This window comes from Peromyscus maniculatus, chromosome 6 (genome assembly GCF_049852395.1).
Source record: "Peromyscus maniculatus bairdii isolate BWxNUB_F1_BW_parent chromosome 6, HU_Pman_BW_mat_3.1, whole genome shotgun sequence".
Classification (NCBI taxonomy): domain Eukaryota; kingdom Metazoa; phylum Chordata; class Mammalia; order Rodentia; family Cricetidae; genus Peromyscus; species Peromyscus maniculatus.
The window spans coordinates 23,863,986-23,878,913 of NC_134857.1; the positions used below are offsets into that span (position 1 = coordinate 23,863,986).

At 39.7% G+C, this 14,928-nt stretch overlaps 1 non-coding gene across 1 annotated transcript; it reads left to right on the plus strand.

Moving 5' to 3' along the window:
* Positions 1-14,586: 14,586 nt before the first annotated feature.
* LOC121830575 (U6 spliceosomal RNA) lies at positions 14,587-14,693 on the plus strand. Its single transcript, XR_006073792.1, has one exon. It is a non-coding gene; the product is annotated as a U6 spliceosomal RNA (small nuclear RNA).
* Positions 14,694-14,928: the final 235 nt, after the last annotated feature.

Consider the following 14,928-nt stretch of genomic DNA (forward strand, 5'->3'; position numbering starts at 1 on the left):
GGTCCACAGAAAAGGCCTTTTAAAGAAACTCCCTGTTCCAAATACACAGATCCTTCATCAGGATGACAGCAATGCTAGAAGGAGGTCTAAATTAAAGCAGCATCTACCCCTGCACCTAGGAGCAAGCAACATTCACACGGGAGCCGGCTGAACACATTCGGTGTCGAGACTGGATTGCTCTTACTGGCGCTACATTTGGTGTCGAAGCTGGATTGCCCTTACTGGCGCTGGAGGTTGCATCTTTAAATTATATGTTAATTAGAGAGCTTTTATGAGTGCCTCAGGAATTCACTGTTACAAACAGGACACTGGATTACTAGGGAAAACAACAAATTGTTTTTTATCAGACACTCTCAGGGTTAATTTCAGGACACAAAAAACTCTCAGCCAGGATTTATCATCCCCCTCACTCTGGAAATTCACTAAGGCTCTGGTGCAGATGATAACATTTTCTGTAAGGACTATTTCTTTTCTTCTAAACTAATGATGACTATAAAAATTTATGCTAGTTCTACCATTTAAAGATTTATTTTATTTTTATTTATGGTGCCTGTGTGTGTGTGTTTGTGTGTATGTGTGTGTGTGTGTGTGTGTGTGTTTGTGTGTGTGTATTGGTATGTGAATGCAGGTACCAACAGAGGCCTGAAGAGGGCACCACATTCTCCTGGAACTGGAGTTAGAGGTGACCGTGAGACACCTTGTGTGGGTGCTGGAAACCAATTTCCTTTTCTTTTAACTTCTGAGTCTTCTACTTAGTTCCTGCTTCTGCCATTTAATGTGCTTAAAATAATTTATTATTACAGAATATTAGTTTTTCATGATTACATAAAAATAAAGACACACATTAAGCAGCTCAGATCTTCAGAAGTACATGCTGAGCCTCATCCCTTGTTCAACAGCAAAGAAGCAGAATACCAAAATACACACTTAGTACTAAAATGACTTGACATTATGGAGCTCTTTCACGGGACAATAGTATTTTCCAACACATACAAGATGTGGCATGGAAAATGGGATGAGAAAACAGTTTGTGTTAAAGAAAAAGAGGAACTTTCACTTGCAGTTAAGTAATAAAATCAATGACTGATGTAGACATTAGTCATCATGTAGGACCAGCAAGAGAAGAACCTACGTGGCCTTGGTTTTTTGAGAAGGTCCTGAATCACACTGGAAACTCTATGGTTGGATCAATAGAGCCTGACTTGCTTTCTAAGGAGCTCTGCTCAGCCGTGAAGGCTGCTAGCCAGAAGAGTTCTTAGGCAGAAGGCAATGATAACTCATTAAATAAAAAGACACAATGTATGTAGGGAGCACATTCTTAAAAGTACTCAAAATCCAGCTATGACAAAATAGAAAACAGAGAAAAAATGTGACATTTCACAGAATAGACAACATGGTGATGCAGGTCTGCTAACCTAGCACTCTAGAGGTAGAAGGATCATGAGTTCAAGGCCAGCTTTGGTCCACACAGTAGTGAGGAACAGGTCATTGACATACTGATGAGTAACACTTCCTTAAGGATCACGAAATATGCTCAATTTTACCAGACGCTCACTTTCACCTTCAAACCAAATACAAAACTACCCACAATTATTTTATGTTTTTTAACATTTAAGTTTGTAAAATTTCACAGGCGTGTGGTATTTTTGTCATAACAATATTATTTAGTTAAACACTGCACTTGGCTTTTATGGAAACATTAAGATGAGTAGACATGGAGAGCTCTCTAACCTTCCAGTTAACATTTCGAAAATGGCCTTGAACTCAGGACTCTTGTTCCTTGGGAGTGCTGGTGCACCAAGCAAGGCTATTTTGTGAATATCTTATTTTCTCCATTTTCTACTTTATTGTAACTGGACTTCCAGTTTGATTTAAAAAAAAATAACATTCAAAGAATAGCATATACTCCAATATTTTGTTTTTCATAAGTAAGAAAAACAGAGAAGAAATAAGAAAGTAATTTTTTGTGGAATCAGGAAGAATCTATAGTACAAGGATAACCACTCTCCAAAGAGGGCAGGAAGAAGTTGGTGGAATACAGTTGAGATAATGGTTTGCTGACCATTGCATTTTAGTGTGCCATTGACTTTTGAATGATGTTAAAATTTCATATACTGAAAATAAAACAAAATCTTAAGAGATCAACTCCAAATTGCATCTAAATATAAACAAATTGATGTATTTCAAACTTCAAATAACAGCATACAAAAAAATCAATGCACTTAAATAATCTTAGAAAGAGCAATCTGCTTTGTACATGTTTGGTGGTAGGTACCTGACTGCTAGCAGTGAATGCAGAGGGCTTAGGGAGTCTGTGGATAAGTGTGGTTCAAACACAGTTAATTTGGTATTTCATATTTAATGTAGGGAAGAGCTCAAAGGAAAATTGATGTTGAGAGCTAGAGTGCTCAGTAAAGAAGAAAATACATGGAAGTTGACAAATAAATAGGAGGCTGAGTTTGATGTAAACCCAGCACTTGTGAATCGAGGCAGGAGGATAAGGAGTTCAGGACAGCCTGGGCTACATAGTGAGACTTTGTCAAAAAGAAAAAGGGGGAGGAGGAGGGAAGGAGGATTGGAGGAAAGAAAGGGCTAAAGAAACAGTAAAGAAAAGAAAGAGTAAGACACAAGAACATTGTGTGTGTGTGTGTGTGTGTGTGTGTGTGTGTGTGTGTGTGTGTGTGTGCGCGTGCGCGCCCAGTGTCATTTTAGGTTAAAGGAGACCAAGACTGCTTCAAAAATAGACAGTTTGGAATAATAATTTGTAGCGGTAACGCCCGCATTACCGATACCCGTTCACCATGTCCAAGCGAAGGGCTGCGGATTAAAAATAGAGACAAGAGACAGCGAGTCATTCCCCACGACAGAATGTCGGATGCCGTTTATTGAAAGAGGGAAGAAACCTTAAATACAGGCTTACAACACAAATGGAGAATCCCCGGAGGGCAGAAATTTGCTACCAATTGTCTACATTCTAGACCCAATGTTCTACATTGTGGCATCTAAGTTGTTTACACCAAATACAGGATGCACCTAAGTTGTTTACACCACAAGCAGGATGTAGGAACAAAGAACCTCCGGTAAGCTCTCAGGTGATTCCGGCAGGGAATCTGAATAGGGAGGACACCTGGAAAAGGTCAGCAAGCAAGGCTGCAGCCACTCACAGTCGGGGGGCCAGGGCCCATGGCGCCCACAATAATTGAGCACTTAGAATGTAGCAGCCTGAATTTGTATCCGTTTTATGCCATGTGACCTTGGCAGACACACTAAATCCATTCCACAATCTCCCCATCACGGAAATGAGATACTGTGGTTGCTAATGTTTATTCGGTATTAGTTATCTGTCAGGCACTTTTCTAAGATAACATCCCTTTGCACTGGTTTCTTAGGAGTTGCTAATATGAAATCAGAAATTATAAGATTTTAATTTTTTCACATTTAAATATCTTGAATTTTAAGAAGCATAAAAATCAAGCCAGGCATTTATTTTCTTATTCTCTAAAGGAATTCTTCAGCCAAAAATAAATAAAAAATTATAACATCCTGGAGTGTTGGTTCATCCTGGCAGTCCTAGCACTTGGAAGACTGAGGCAAGAGGATTGCTTGAGTTGGAGACCAGAACATGGCACCATTATGGATTCTAGAACAGCTTACGCTACACTGGGCTGTAGAGTGAGGCCCTGTCTGAAAATAAAGAAACTTAAAGAGAAACATAAATGTCCCAGAAGGAAAGGGCACAGGACCCCAGTGATAAGTCACGCACATCCTCAGTGAGATGATGTGAAGTGAGGGGCTTGGACTTCATCTCAATGAAGTCCTACTCTGTGCTTTCATTTAGATTATAATGGGGTTCAACAGCACCCCATGGATACAGGCAAGCATTCCAATCCTTTTGGAGAAGCCCCATAGAGTTTATTCTGCCTTTGGGAATAATTGTCCGTTTTTCCCATCTCGTACCAAAGTCTCTACTTACTTCCAGTAGCTAAATGACAGTTTTGTTGATAAATATCTTTCCATCTACTCTCTTCAAGCTCTTTGGAACAGCCTGGCAACCTCTCATCATTAGTGCAGTGTAAACAGCTACTGAAAGATTTCTCAGGGTTTTAATGTTTGTGAAGTTTTCATTGTATCCTACTGCCCCATAATCTTGGCTTTTGTTTATCAGACTAACAATAGAATTGATTTCTAATTGTATCAGTTAGTGCTTTGTCACTGAGACTGCTGAATAAAACTCTAAGCTTCCTCACACCCACACCATTTCCTCTCGTTCCCCCCAAAAAAGAGGTGTAAGGTCACCTGACTTCACTGTTTCACAGATGTGTTTCAGGTTTTGATGTGTTGTTGACATTCAGCTCTAATTCCAGGCTCCTGGGACTGACTCTGGAGTTAACACTGACATGTAAATACTAGTACATGCAAGATTACTTAGTTGATAAATTTGAGGAATATTTTCAGTAAAACAAACACTTCTGTAAAATATATGTGAGTCAACCAAGGGATGCTCCTGAAGAGTCATAAGAGAAAATTGCTACTGGGAGGGGGGTGGGTAGAGAGAAGAAGACTTTCCAGAAAATTCTATCCAATTTATAGATTATCTTGAGAGATTAGAATGGCCAACACAAACCCTCCAATTTTCTCTTTCACTCTCCCTTTGATAGTAGCCAAAGCAAATCTGACTAGATGACTACACTGGTGACATATTAAATATCTATTTTTCCTTAGAGCAAATAAGAGACTGAATTCCAACAATGCCTTATTTATAAATCTCATATCCAGACAGGCAATAGTTTGGCTATCTTGTTACAAAGGAGAGATAAAGGGTCTTGATTTTCCTAAACTCTATTTTTTTTCTGGAACAACTGACTTATTAGTTAAACATCAACATAGGGCCAGTATTTAAAACACTGTAGGCTTTTCAGATAGAAGCTGTAGTATAATTAGTTAGGAGAGAATGGATTTCAATGATAATAGTTTCATTGGATGCTGTAGATGAAACCTGCCCAATTTTTATACAGTTCTTGTGACAATGACCTATTTAGACTGTTTGACAGCTTAAAACACAAATTATACCAAAAGCAAAGCTATGCTGTCCCTCAGTGTCAGAGGCCTCTGTTCTCTTCATGAAAACTATTTTAAGGACCCCAACCCACTTGTAATTGAAGGAAATTGCCTGTTGTTTATGAGTTCTGATTGAATAAAAATCAAAATAGTCTATAAGTAGTTTTTCTCCTTTTATTTCATTTGATTTATAGCATTTGCTGTTTTTATTAACATTTGATTTGGTTAAACATATGTACCTATGGGCAGCACTAATTGAACTTACTGGGTATGAAGATAGGAGTTGAGAGCAAGGTGAGGGAATTTGAGGGGATAAATGAGGGACAGATAAAATAATATCTCAGTGTACACAAGTATGGAAATCTCAAAAATTAACTAGGCTTTATTTCCTATATCTTTCTTAGCAACAAGTCAACAACAAAGAGGAAAGTAGCAAATTGAATCTGGTATCCAATTTTATCAAATATTAGAATACTCGTGTCTATATGTAGAGCACAGGACATTGAAGCTCCAACCATTGTGCTTAAAAATCACCAGCCACAGTGGGTCCAGCTGCTGTGGGGGAATATTTAACGATGTGGGCTCTGAAAACCTGGCCCAGCATTTCCTGTGCACACAGTCAACTGAGAAAATCGGGACTTTATTCAGAAACTGTTAGAGTTTCTTAAACCTTTATTTTGATAATCGAATCATTAAAAATGGACTTGGAATATTACTGTCATAGACATGGCTGGCTTTTCTTTGTGTCCTTCAGTCTCAAACAGACACTCTAGCCATTTTCATGGTTTTCCTAAAACACACACAAACACTAATATACACATACACTTACACACACACACACACAATGCATTTTAAATACCACCGTAGGAGGCCAGGAAAATGCAGAGCAGACATGATGGCATTCTAGCAGAGAAAGCTACATATATTATTTTAAAAAATTAGGCATGATTTTCCTCCTGCGTTTTGGATTGCTTATAAACTATGCTACAAATAAAAAGTATTCCAAGCATCTATGACCCTCACTTACATATCTAAATACTGTGGATATTTTTGATAAATGCTACAAAAGGTTGTTATTTCATTTATTGCTTTTGTTCTAAGTTAAAATAATAAAATAATGGAGTGACTACAGTCTCAGACTGAAGTGGCCTTCCAGGACCATTTCAAATTATAGCCCAAGTGTGGCTGCTGAGGACACAAGCATCATTGTGCCTCAGAGCATCCTCTCTCAGCAAAGCCCTTTCTGTCTACATGCCTCTTAAGGGTTCCCAGGCACTGAAATTATTTCACTCAAGTTAATTCCATCCCCATTCTCCATGGCTCATTGAGCAAGTCCCAGGCATGGCTGTTTGTGCTTGTAGGGAGAAAGTGAAGGTGAATATGATGTTTCTAAGGACAAAGCAAGTGCTCTCAACAATGGCCCCTAAGGTTCACAGCTCTCCTTGAGATGCCCTTCTCTTTGTGGAGCTAAGCTATTTCTTTTGAGCTCTCAATGACCAGTGCCAAAGTATGTCATGCGCTAAATTGTTGAGTAAGGCACATGCCAGATTTCCAGGTGCAAGGTTCAGTAATGCCCAGAGTATCTGTGTCTGTGCTTCTGTTCTACACTAACTTCAGTGGGTTTGGTTCTGCTTCCCACATTACTACCCAGTTCTTTCTTTCTGAAAGACTTTGCAGAATCAAGATGTTTCTAATCATCTAGATTTTTTTCCCTTTACTACTCAAGCAAGAGTCTCCTGTCATAGTAAGTAAACGTGCCGTGGTTAATCAAAAGCTGCTGTTGACAAAACCAACCTGGAGGATCAGAAGTCAGCAATGTGTAACTTTAGGGCAGTGGTTCTCAACCTTCCTAATGCTACGACCCTTTACTACAGTTCCCCATGTTGTGGTGACCCCCAACCATAAAATTATTTCCGTCGCTACTTCTTAGCTACTACTTAGCTACTGTTATGAGTCATAATGTAAATCTCTTTGGAGACAGAGCTTTGTCAAAAGGATTACTACCCACAGGTTGAGAATGGCTGCTTTGGGAGATGAGGGGAGGGTCCCATGGGTGATTCTCTGAGGCTAGTGATGGTCAGCTTCTTGTGTGGAGCGCTGACATCACAGGAGTGCTGGAAGGAGGCGTCTCCTCCAGACTCAAAGATTGGCATATGTTTGGCATCTGTTTCACCTTAATAAAAAAGTTTACTGAAAAGTTAATAGTTATTTAGCTGCCCTCGGTGGCGCATGCCTATAATCCCAGCACTAGAAGAGCAGCGGCAGGAGAATCACCTAAATTCAAAACCTTCATGGGCTGTGTTGTTAGTTCTCGGCCAGCTAGGCTTGCAGAGTCTGCCTTGTCACCTCATGCATCCTCATGCAATGGGTACCTTTACGTCCTTCTGACCCCTCGAAAACAGGCTCTGCCAACTCTGAAGCATCATTGTGTGCTGCGTATGCTGAAACCCCCTGAAGTGATGCCGAGAACAGGCTAGACTTCCAATGGGTTCTTTTAGTCAGGATGGAGAATTTTAGAATTTGGAATGCTGTCTGCTTGAACAACTGTTCTTTTCTTATTTCCAGTGAGACACTTATTATATGTAGCATGCATATTTTATGAGTCAGCATATTTATGAGTTGCATATATGTTGCATACACACAGGCACGGACTTACACGTCTCTGTTTGCTTCAGTTAGTAGCACTTCCCTTCAGCATGCTCTGACTCTCTCTCGGCCATTCATCTTTGTTAAAATCTGAGAAACTAAATAGAAGAATCTGAAATTAAGGTCAAAGTTACAAGTGACTAAGCCAGAGATCTAGGGACAGTGATTTACCACTCCCCCATGCAACTTTTTTCCTATATATTTCAAAGAAACAAAAAAATTGAACACCTTTCCTGTCACAATAAATGATGGTTGTAGAAATTACAATCATTTGCAAGGACTGTTTAATTCCAAGATAAAAAAAAATCAGTCATTTTTTCATCAGCCCTGTGTATCTTATGATTAACTTTTCTAAAACTTTGAATTTCTTGTAAAGATAACATCAAATCACACTGAATATGTTTTTCAAAAATGTTCCACATCTTTATTAAAAAGTGATCACCAACCGGAAATAAGACACAAAACAAATGTATCAAAGAGAGTTTTGACTCAAACTCAGACCTTCTATGTAGCTGCAGAGTTAAAATGAAAGCATCAAACAACAGTAAAATCAGAACCCATTGGACACATTCCTTACAATCAAACAGTGTAATGTGCTAATTAAATCAATATAAGGGGAAGTAACACAATAAGCCTTAACCCATGAATTATATAAACATTACATTAAAAAGCACTCGGAATATACTTGTTAATTGGCTGTATTTATTCATCGAACACAAGATTGAAATATAATGAAATCATTATGGGAAGAACAATGAATGTCAGCGGCAGCTGGGCTCCACACACTGCGTGCTTAACCGCATAGGGAAGGGCCACAGGAACCAGCAAGCCAAATGCAAGGCTGCTGTATATACTAAGATGTCCTAGGATGAAGCTTGTCTTCCAAGATGTTCATTAATGTTGAGTGTTAATTTAGTAAATTCATGCTTGCGAGTGCTCTCTGTAGCTCCCTAGCAAAGGCCTAGCCCACCCTCAAGAGCAACGGTTTCAGGTTGCCTTACTTATGGCTAGAAAACCATCTGTTTTGTTACCGTTGCATGAAATCACCCCCGTGCTCACATGGTGATATATTGTTAGGTAACGAGCAGTCATAAACACTGGGAACGGAAAAACAAATGATGCCTCAATACCTTTAAATCAGTCTGTCAAAATGGTATGGTTTGAACCTCATTTTAACCCATACATCATAGACACTTAAAAACAAATAGCATTTCTTGAGAGCTGATACATTTTAATGGATTTTTTTTTTTTTTTTTGCACAGCTCCCAATTCATCCTTACAATGTCTCTGAGGTATGAACTATTAGTCACCCAATACCCTAGATCAGAACACTGAGAACTGGAAGGTTGGGTTTTCAAAGCTGGTAAGTGTCATTGTCTGGTTTGAACCCAGGATGTAGATCTTTACAACTTCAGCTCCCAAATCCATCTTGAGAAGCACGCAGACCTTGCTGTAACGGGAGCAAGCATGATCCAGGAGAGCTGGCTGTTTTTCCACACACAGAAAGAAAAGAAGCCAGGAGAGTTCAGTCTGTTCTATGGTTAAGATCAAATAACTATTAATATCAGGCTTGAGGAAACTGGATAAAATAACCCAACAGAGCAAATTTGGTTACACTGCTTTGGTTTCTGTTTTGTTATATGCTCACAATGCTGTATCTGCTTGTCAACTCATATTCTTTATAAAAGGAATGCATCGAAGATGAAAAAGACAAATAATCAAAAGTACTTTCTACTCTTAATTTGGTAGAGGGAAAAAACATGCTGAAACTTTTAAAAATTTGTATTGTTCTATAATTCAAAGAGAGTTGAACTAAAGAAAATAATGAGAGTGACAACAAATAGAAATATTTCCTTTGGAATGGAGCTGGTGAAGAATGATAAAAGTGTCAGGTCTCCTAAGATCAGTGAAAATCAGTAAACTGAGGAAGAAAAGAAGAAAAACTCACAGGATAACATTGGTGCTCTAATTTCTACATTTCCATCTTCCAAATTCTCAACCCTTTTCACATGTATCTTAGATAGAATCTGAAATAGAAAAGTAGATTTTGGCCTATTCAGAAGCCTTGGAGGCTTTTGTTACCTTTTTTGGTAAAATCCATGTGTTTTTATTTGCAGGCTGCATATTTTTTCTGAATTCATTTATTTTTTAATTTTAGAAAAATTTCTGCCTCAATAAACCTGATTGTAAGAAGCATTCTTTTTCCATAAATGAACACTTCTCTAGTTTCTTGTCTACAAGTGACTGACTAGAGAAAATGGACACCAATCTCTGTGATTTTCGTTCCTGTCAACTATTCTCTATAGATTTCAACATTTCAACACTGTGGAAAGAGAGAGAGGTGTGACACTCATGTCTGAACTCCATTGAATCTGGACATCGAGGAAAAGGGCCAGCTCTGAGTCACAGAGCAAGTTCTGGACCAACCAGGGACAGGTAGTCAGGCTGTCTAAGAGGTTATGTATTAAAGGGCTGGGGCTGGAACTTGGGAGGAAGCACTTGGCTTGTCTCTGTGATCCTAACAGTCACATGAGGCTCTCTGTAGCTTTCCCCAGGATCATTCCACAGACTCGCCAGCTCAGAGCCGGAGGTCCAGAGAACTGATGCTATTGCTTCAGTGACATCTCAGAGCTCAGTAACAGACTGTCCATTCGGGGAACAATACTGGCAGCACTCTTGACCCATTCAGGAATGAGCTGTTAAACCAAGCTCCTAGCCCAGGACAAAGAGGCTTAAAGTCCTAGACAGCCTGGAGGCTGCCTCAGCAATGGTCAACTAATCTTCCACTCACCCCTGTGGTGTTCTGAATTTGACTATATGCTGAAGCCATCTTTCCCTTAAGGACGTCACTTTCCTGGGGAGACTGTTTACCTGCCCATCCTCCATGCACATTTGAAATACGCAGCAGCCCTCTATCAAGCTCCATTCCCATTGACTGCAGCCACATACCAGTTCATTTTTCATAACATGTCGCACCCTAAAATGATCTGTGGTGGACTCCCTCATTTAATGATTACTACTACCTAAAAGCCATGCCCTGCTCCTCCAGCGCTCTCTAAACTTTTGTGGTGCACATCATCCCTTTTTAAGATTTTCGGATACAAATGAAAACTTAGCCGATCTATTTGAGTGGTACAGGGAAGAGATGGCAGCCTCACTATGCAAAATGGGCCCGGACAGTTTAGTTTCCATGTATTGTATTTTGACAGCTTCCAAATATAGAAACCCTGTCAGAGTCTCAGAAATAAATTCCCCTACAATAGCTTAAGTAACAAAAACGTAATTATTCTGGCTCATGATACAACTCATAGACAGATACCTACAATAACTTAAGTAACAAAAACGTAATTATTCTGGCTCATGACACAACTCACAGACAGATAATTGAGGGTGATTTTTGTCAAGAGGGATGAAGAATCACACCTGTCGTTCCTTGTCTTAATTGGCAAATAAATGCAAGCTTGTGGTCGTGAGCAAGTTCACAGCCCCCTCTCCTGTGCTGAAATGCTCTTGGACACAGCTGAAAGAAAATGGCCACATATGGTCCATTAGTTTAAATGAGGTGGGGGAAGGAGAGGCCGGGTTATTAATGACACTAACTCACCCTTGCACTGGGTTGTTGCCTTGGCGGGAACCTGGCAGGCTTCACAGACAAATGAAGGCCGAGATTAAAAGGTGAAATATGTCAAATGTGCATTTGGTTCAAGAATGGAAAATGATGTAAATTGGGTTTTTAAGGACATCTAATTTGTACTTCTGTAATACAGCTTATCCTTCAGTGACTAACATTTCTTACGTGGCTTAGAAAGTATTGAACTAAAATTAATTTGGGAAATCATCACTATCCTTTCACAATGTCCTTCCCACACTCCTTATCCTGATGCCTCGGTTGTGGAAAGCTGGCTCTTTTTTTTAGGCTGTCTTTCAATTATCAAGGACGATATTACTGGGTCTGTAACTTTTGGACAACTTCTAAAATTAATGAGCAGTTGAATGTGAACTAACAGCCATTCAGGGAGGCATCTCTGGAATTCTTACATGCTGCACACTGGAAACATGGGCATGAAACAGTGGGCTCTGTTTATGGGCTCTTGGGATTATCACCTTTTCTCAGATGTTCAGGCCTATGGAAAGCTCTAAAAGTCTGAGGATAGATCCCACGTTGACTCAATGCCTTCACTTGACATGGTATACCTCACAGAAGTTCTTTTGAAACTACTCTTTTTAGGCTGAAAAGATGACTCAGTGACCAAGACATGCCTGGTTCTCTGGCAAAAGATCTGGTTCTTAGCATCCATGTCAGACACCTCACAACTCTTTGTAACTCATGTTCTAGGGGAGCCAAGACCTCTGGCTTCAAGGAACATCTACACTCATATGCACATACTCATACACAGACACATATGCAAGCACATAATAAAAAAATAAAAAATGATCTTTAAAAATACCTTCAAATACATTTATAAATGAAAATCCAGATCATGGAGTAGATTCAGGTTTCCAGGCATTAAGTCCTGGTCACTTTTGAAATGTCTCAAGTCTCCAATACACATGAACATTTTATGAAAGCTGCAGAAGAAAACTGCAAAGAATTTGGAAATTGATTGCATCAAGACTCAAGCTTGGTTCCTTTTGTTTCAGCAAACCACTGTCAATCACCAAAGAGAAAAGTTTTATTTATTAAGTTTTAGTGTGTATGTGTGTGTGTGTGACTATGTGCACCTGCTTGTGTGTGTTCGTGACCATGTGTACCTGCTTGTGTGTGTTTGTGACCATGTGCACCTGTATGTGTGTGTGTGTGTTTGTGTGTGTCTGTCTCTCTCTGTGTGTCTCTCTCTGTGTCTCTCTCTGTCTCTCTGTCTCTGTGTGTGTGTGTGCACACACACGCGCACGCGCACGAATGTTGGATCCCCTAGACCTGGAGTCATAGGTGGTTTTGAGCTGTTCCACCTGAGTTCTAGGAACCAAACTAGATTCCCTGGAAAGTAGTAAGTGCTCTTGACCACTGAACCATCTCTCTAGCCCAAGTTTGAAGATTCTGACAAGACAAAGAAAATACTAAAAATTAATTTTCCTGGAATAGCCCTCCTTCCCACACTAGGTCAATCCTGTCACTGTCATTTCCTTCATCTTGCACAAAGGTACAAAATCGCAGTGATTTTTAAGCAGAGCAACAAGATGAGTGAGGCCCGGAGAAGGCAGTGAGTGTCAACCTACTTCATAAATATGGAAGACTACGGCTGCTTAACCAAGTCATGCTGAAACCCCAAGCATGTAAGGTTTTTTTTTTTTATTCCTGTTAATTTAATCATAATATCTCTGGAAATTTTTCTAGTTACTTAGAACTTACTAAACATTTCATGCAGATAAAGTTCTTAAAACAACTTTTAAGACATGAAGTGGTGGATGGCAATGGAATGTGTTTTTCAGATTTGCAGATGAAAAAACAAAACCTGAGACCTGATGGGTATTATATTTTCAGCCCCTTTTTCCTTGGAGGATCATGTTTATCTGGGTCATAAACTAAAATTATAGAAATGTTAAGAGGGCCAAATTTACATTAGCAAAATAATCAGAGCTCCTAAACCCTTCAGTAATTGTCACTGATAGCTATGTGAAAAATGAACATTTCTCTGACATGTATTAGTGCTGGGGAGACCTAAATGGGAGGTTTTGTTACATAATTATCCTCCAGGTATTCTAGGAGAGATGACCAGGATTATCATGAACCCGTGTTTGCATTCAAGTTTTGTATCGGAGGGTTTAGAAAATATAAGATGATGCCATCTGTTGCTTTTTTTTCATTTTTCTTTATTAAGAACTTTTCTACTCACTCCACATGCTATCCACAGACTCCCCCTCCTCCCTCCCCCCAACCCAGCCCTCTTTCCCAAGCCACCCCACATCCCCACATCTCCCAATCGAGGTCTCCCATGAGGAGTCAGCAAAGCCCGGCACACTGAGCCTAGGCAGGTCCAAGCCCCTTCCCACTGCACCAAGGCTGTGCAAGGTGTCACACTACAGGCACCGGATTCCAGAAGCCTGCCCATAGACCAGGGACAGATCCCGATCTCCCTGCCTGGGTGGTCCCCAAAAAGTTCGAGCCAAACAACTGTCTTCCGTATCCAGAGGGCCTACCAACCAATGTTGTATTAGCCACTGACACTGAACTGGGTTAACAATATTGTTTATGAGACAGGGTCTTAGTCAAAGATTTTATGCTTCTGTATATTGGAAAAGAGAAATTTATTTGGCTATGGTTCTGGAGGATTGAAAGTCTAAGACCGAATTCCGGAATCTACAGAGAAAATTGATGATACTCAGTTTGACAGGATTTGAATTGCCCAGGAGAGTTGTCTCTGGGTGTGTCGATGAGGATGTTAGGATGTTACCACAGAGGTTTAACTGAGTAGAGCACTCCCATCCTGAATCTGGGAGGAAGCACCCCATAATCTGGGGTCTCAGTCTCCGCTCCCCTCCCCCACCCTGTGTGTGTGTGTGTGTGTGTATGTGTGTGTGTGTGTGTGTATGAGAGAGAGAGAGAGAGAGAGAGAGAGAGAGAGAGAGAGAGAGAGAGAGAGGCAAAATGAACATCTCTTCTTTGCTGCTGGGGATTACTTTAAAGAAAAACTACAGGATTGTAAGAACTGCAATGTAGTTTTCATAAAAAAAAAAAAAAAAAAAAAAAAAAAAAAAAAAAAAAGACTTCTAACACTTTTCAGTCCTAGCCCATGTCTTAGCCGTCCACACAATGGCACTTAGCTTTTTATACACACAATTACTCATCTGTTCATTTCATCTTTCACTCACTTATGGAATATTCAATTAACTTCATTGACACAGCATATGCAACTTCTGAAGAGCTTTAAAAACACAGTACTAGTGCTCGCTTCGGCAGCACGTATACTAAAATTGGAACGATACAGAGAAGATTAGCATGGCCCCTGCGCAAGAATGACACGCAAATTCATGAAGCGTTTCATATTTTTAAATAAAATGTAAGAAAAAAAAAACACAGTACTAACCCATGCTCAGCATACAATAAAAGTTCTCAGAATAGAAGTTAGGCAGGATCTGAGCCTGAATATGTGTTCAGAGAAATTTAGGATTCCTGTTAGGCAAGCCACTCATTGTAGGTAAGATAATTGAACAAATTTATTTGGTACTTATCAAAGTCATCAGTTTATGTAAAACTTGAAAGTCTCACATTGTTGGCAACATGAT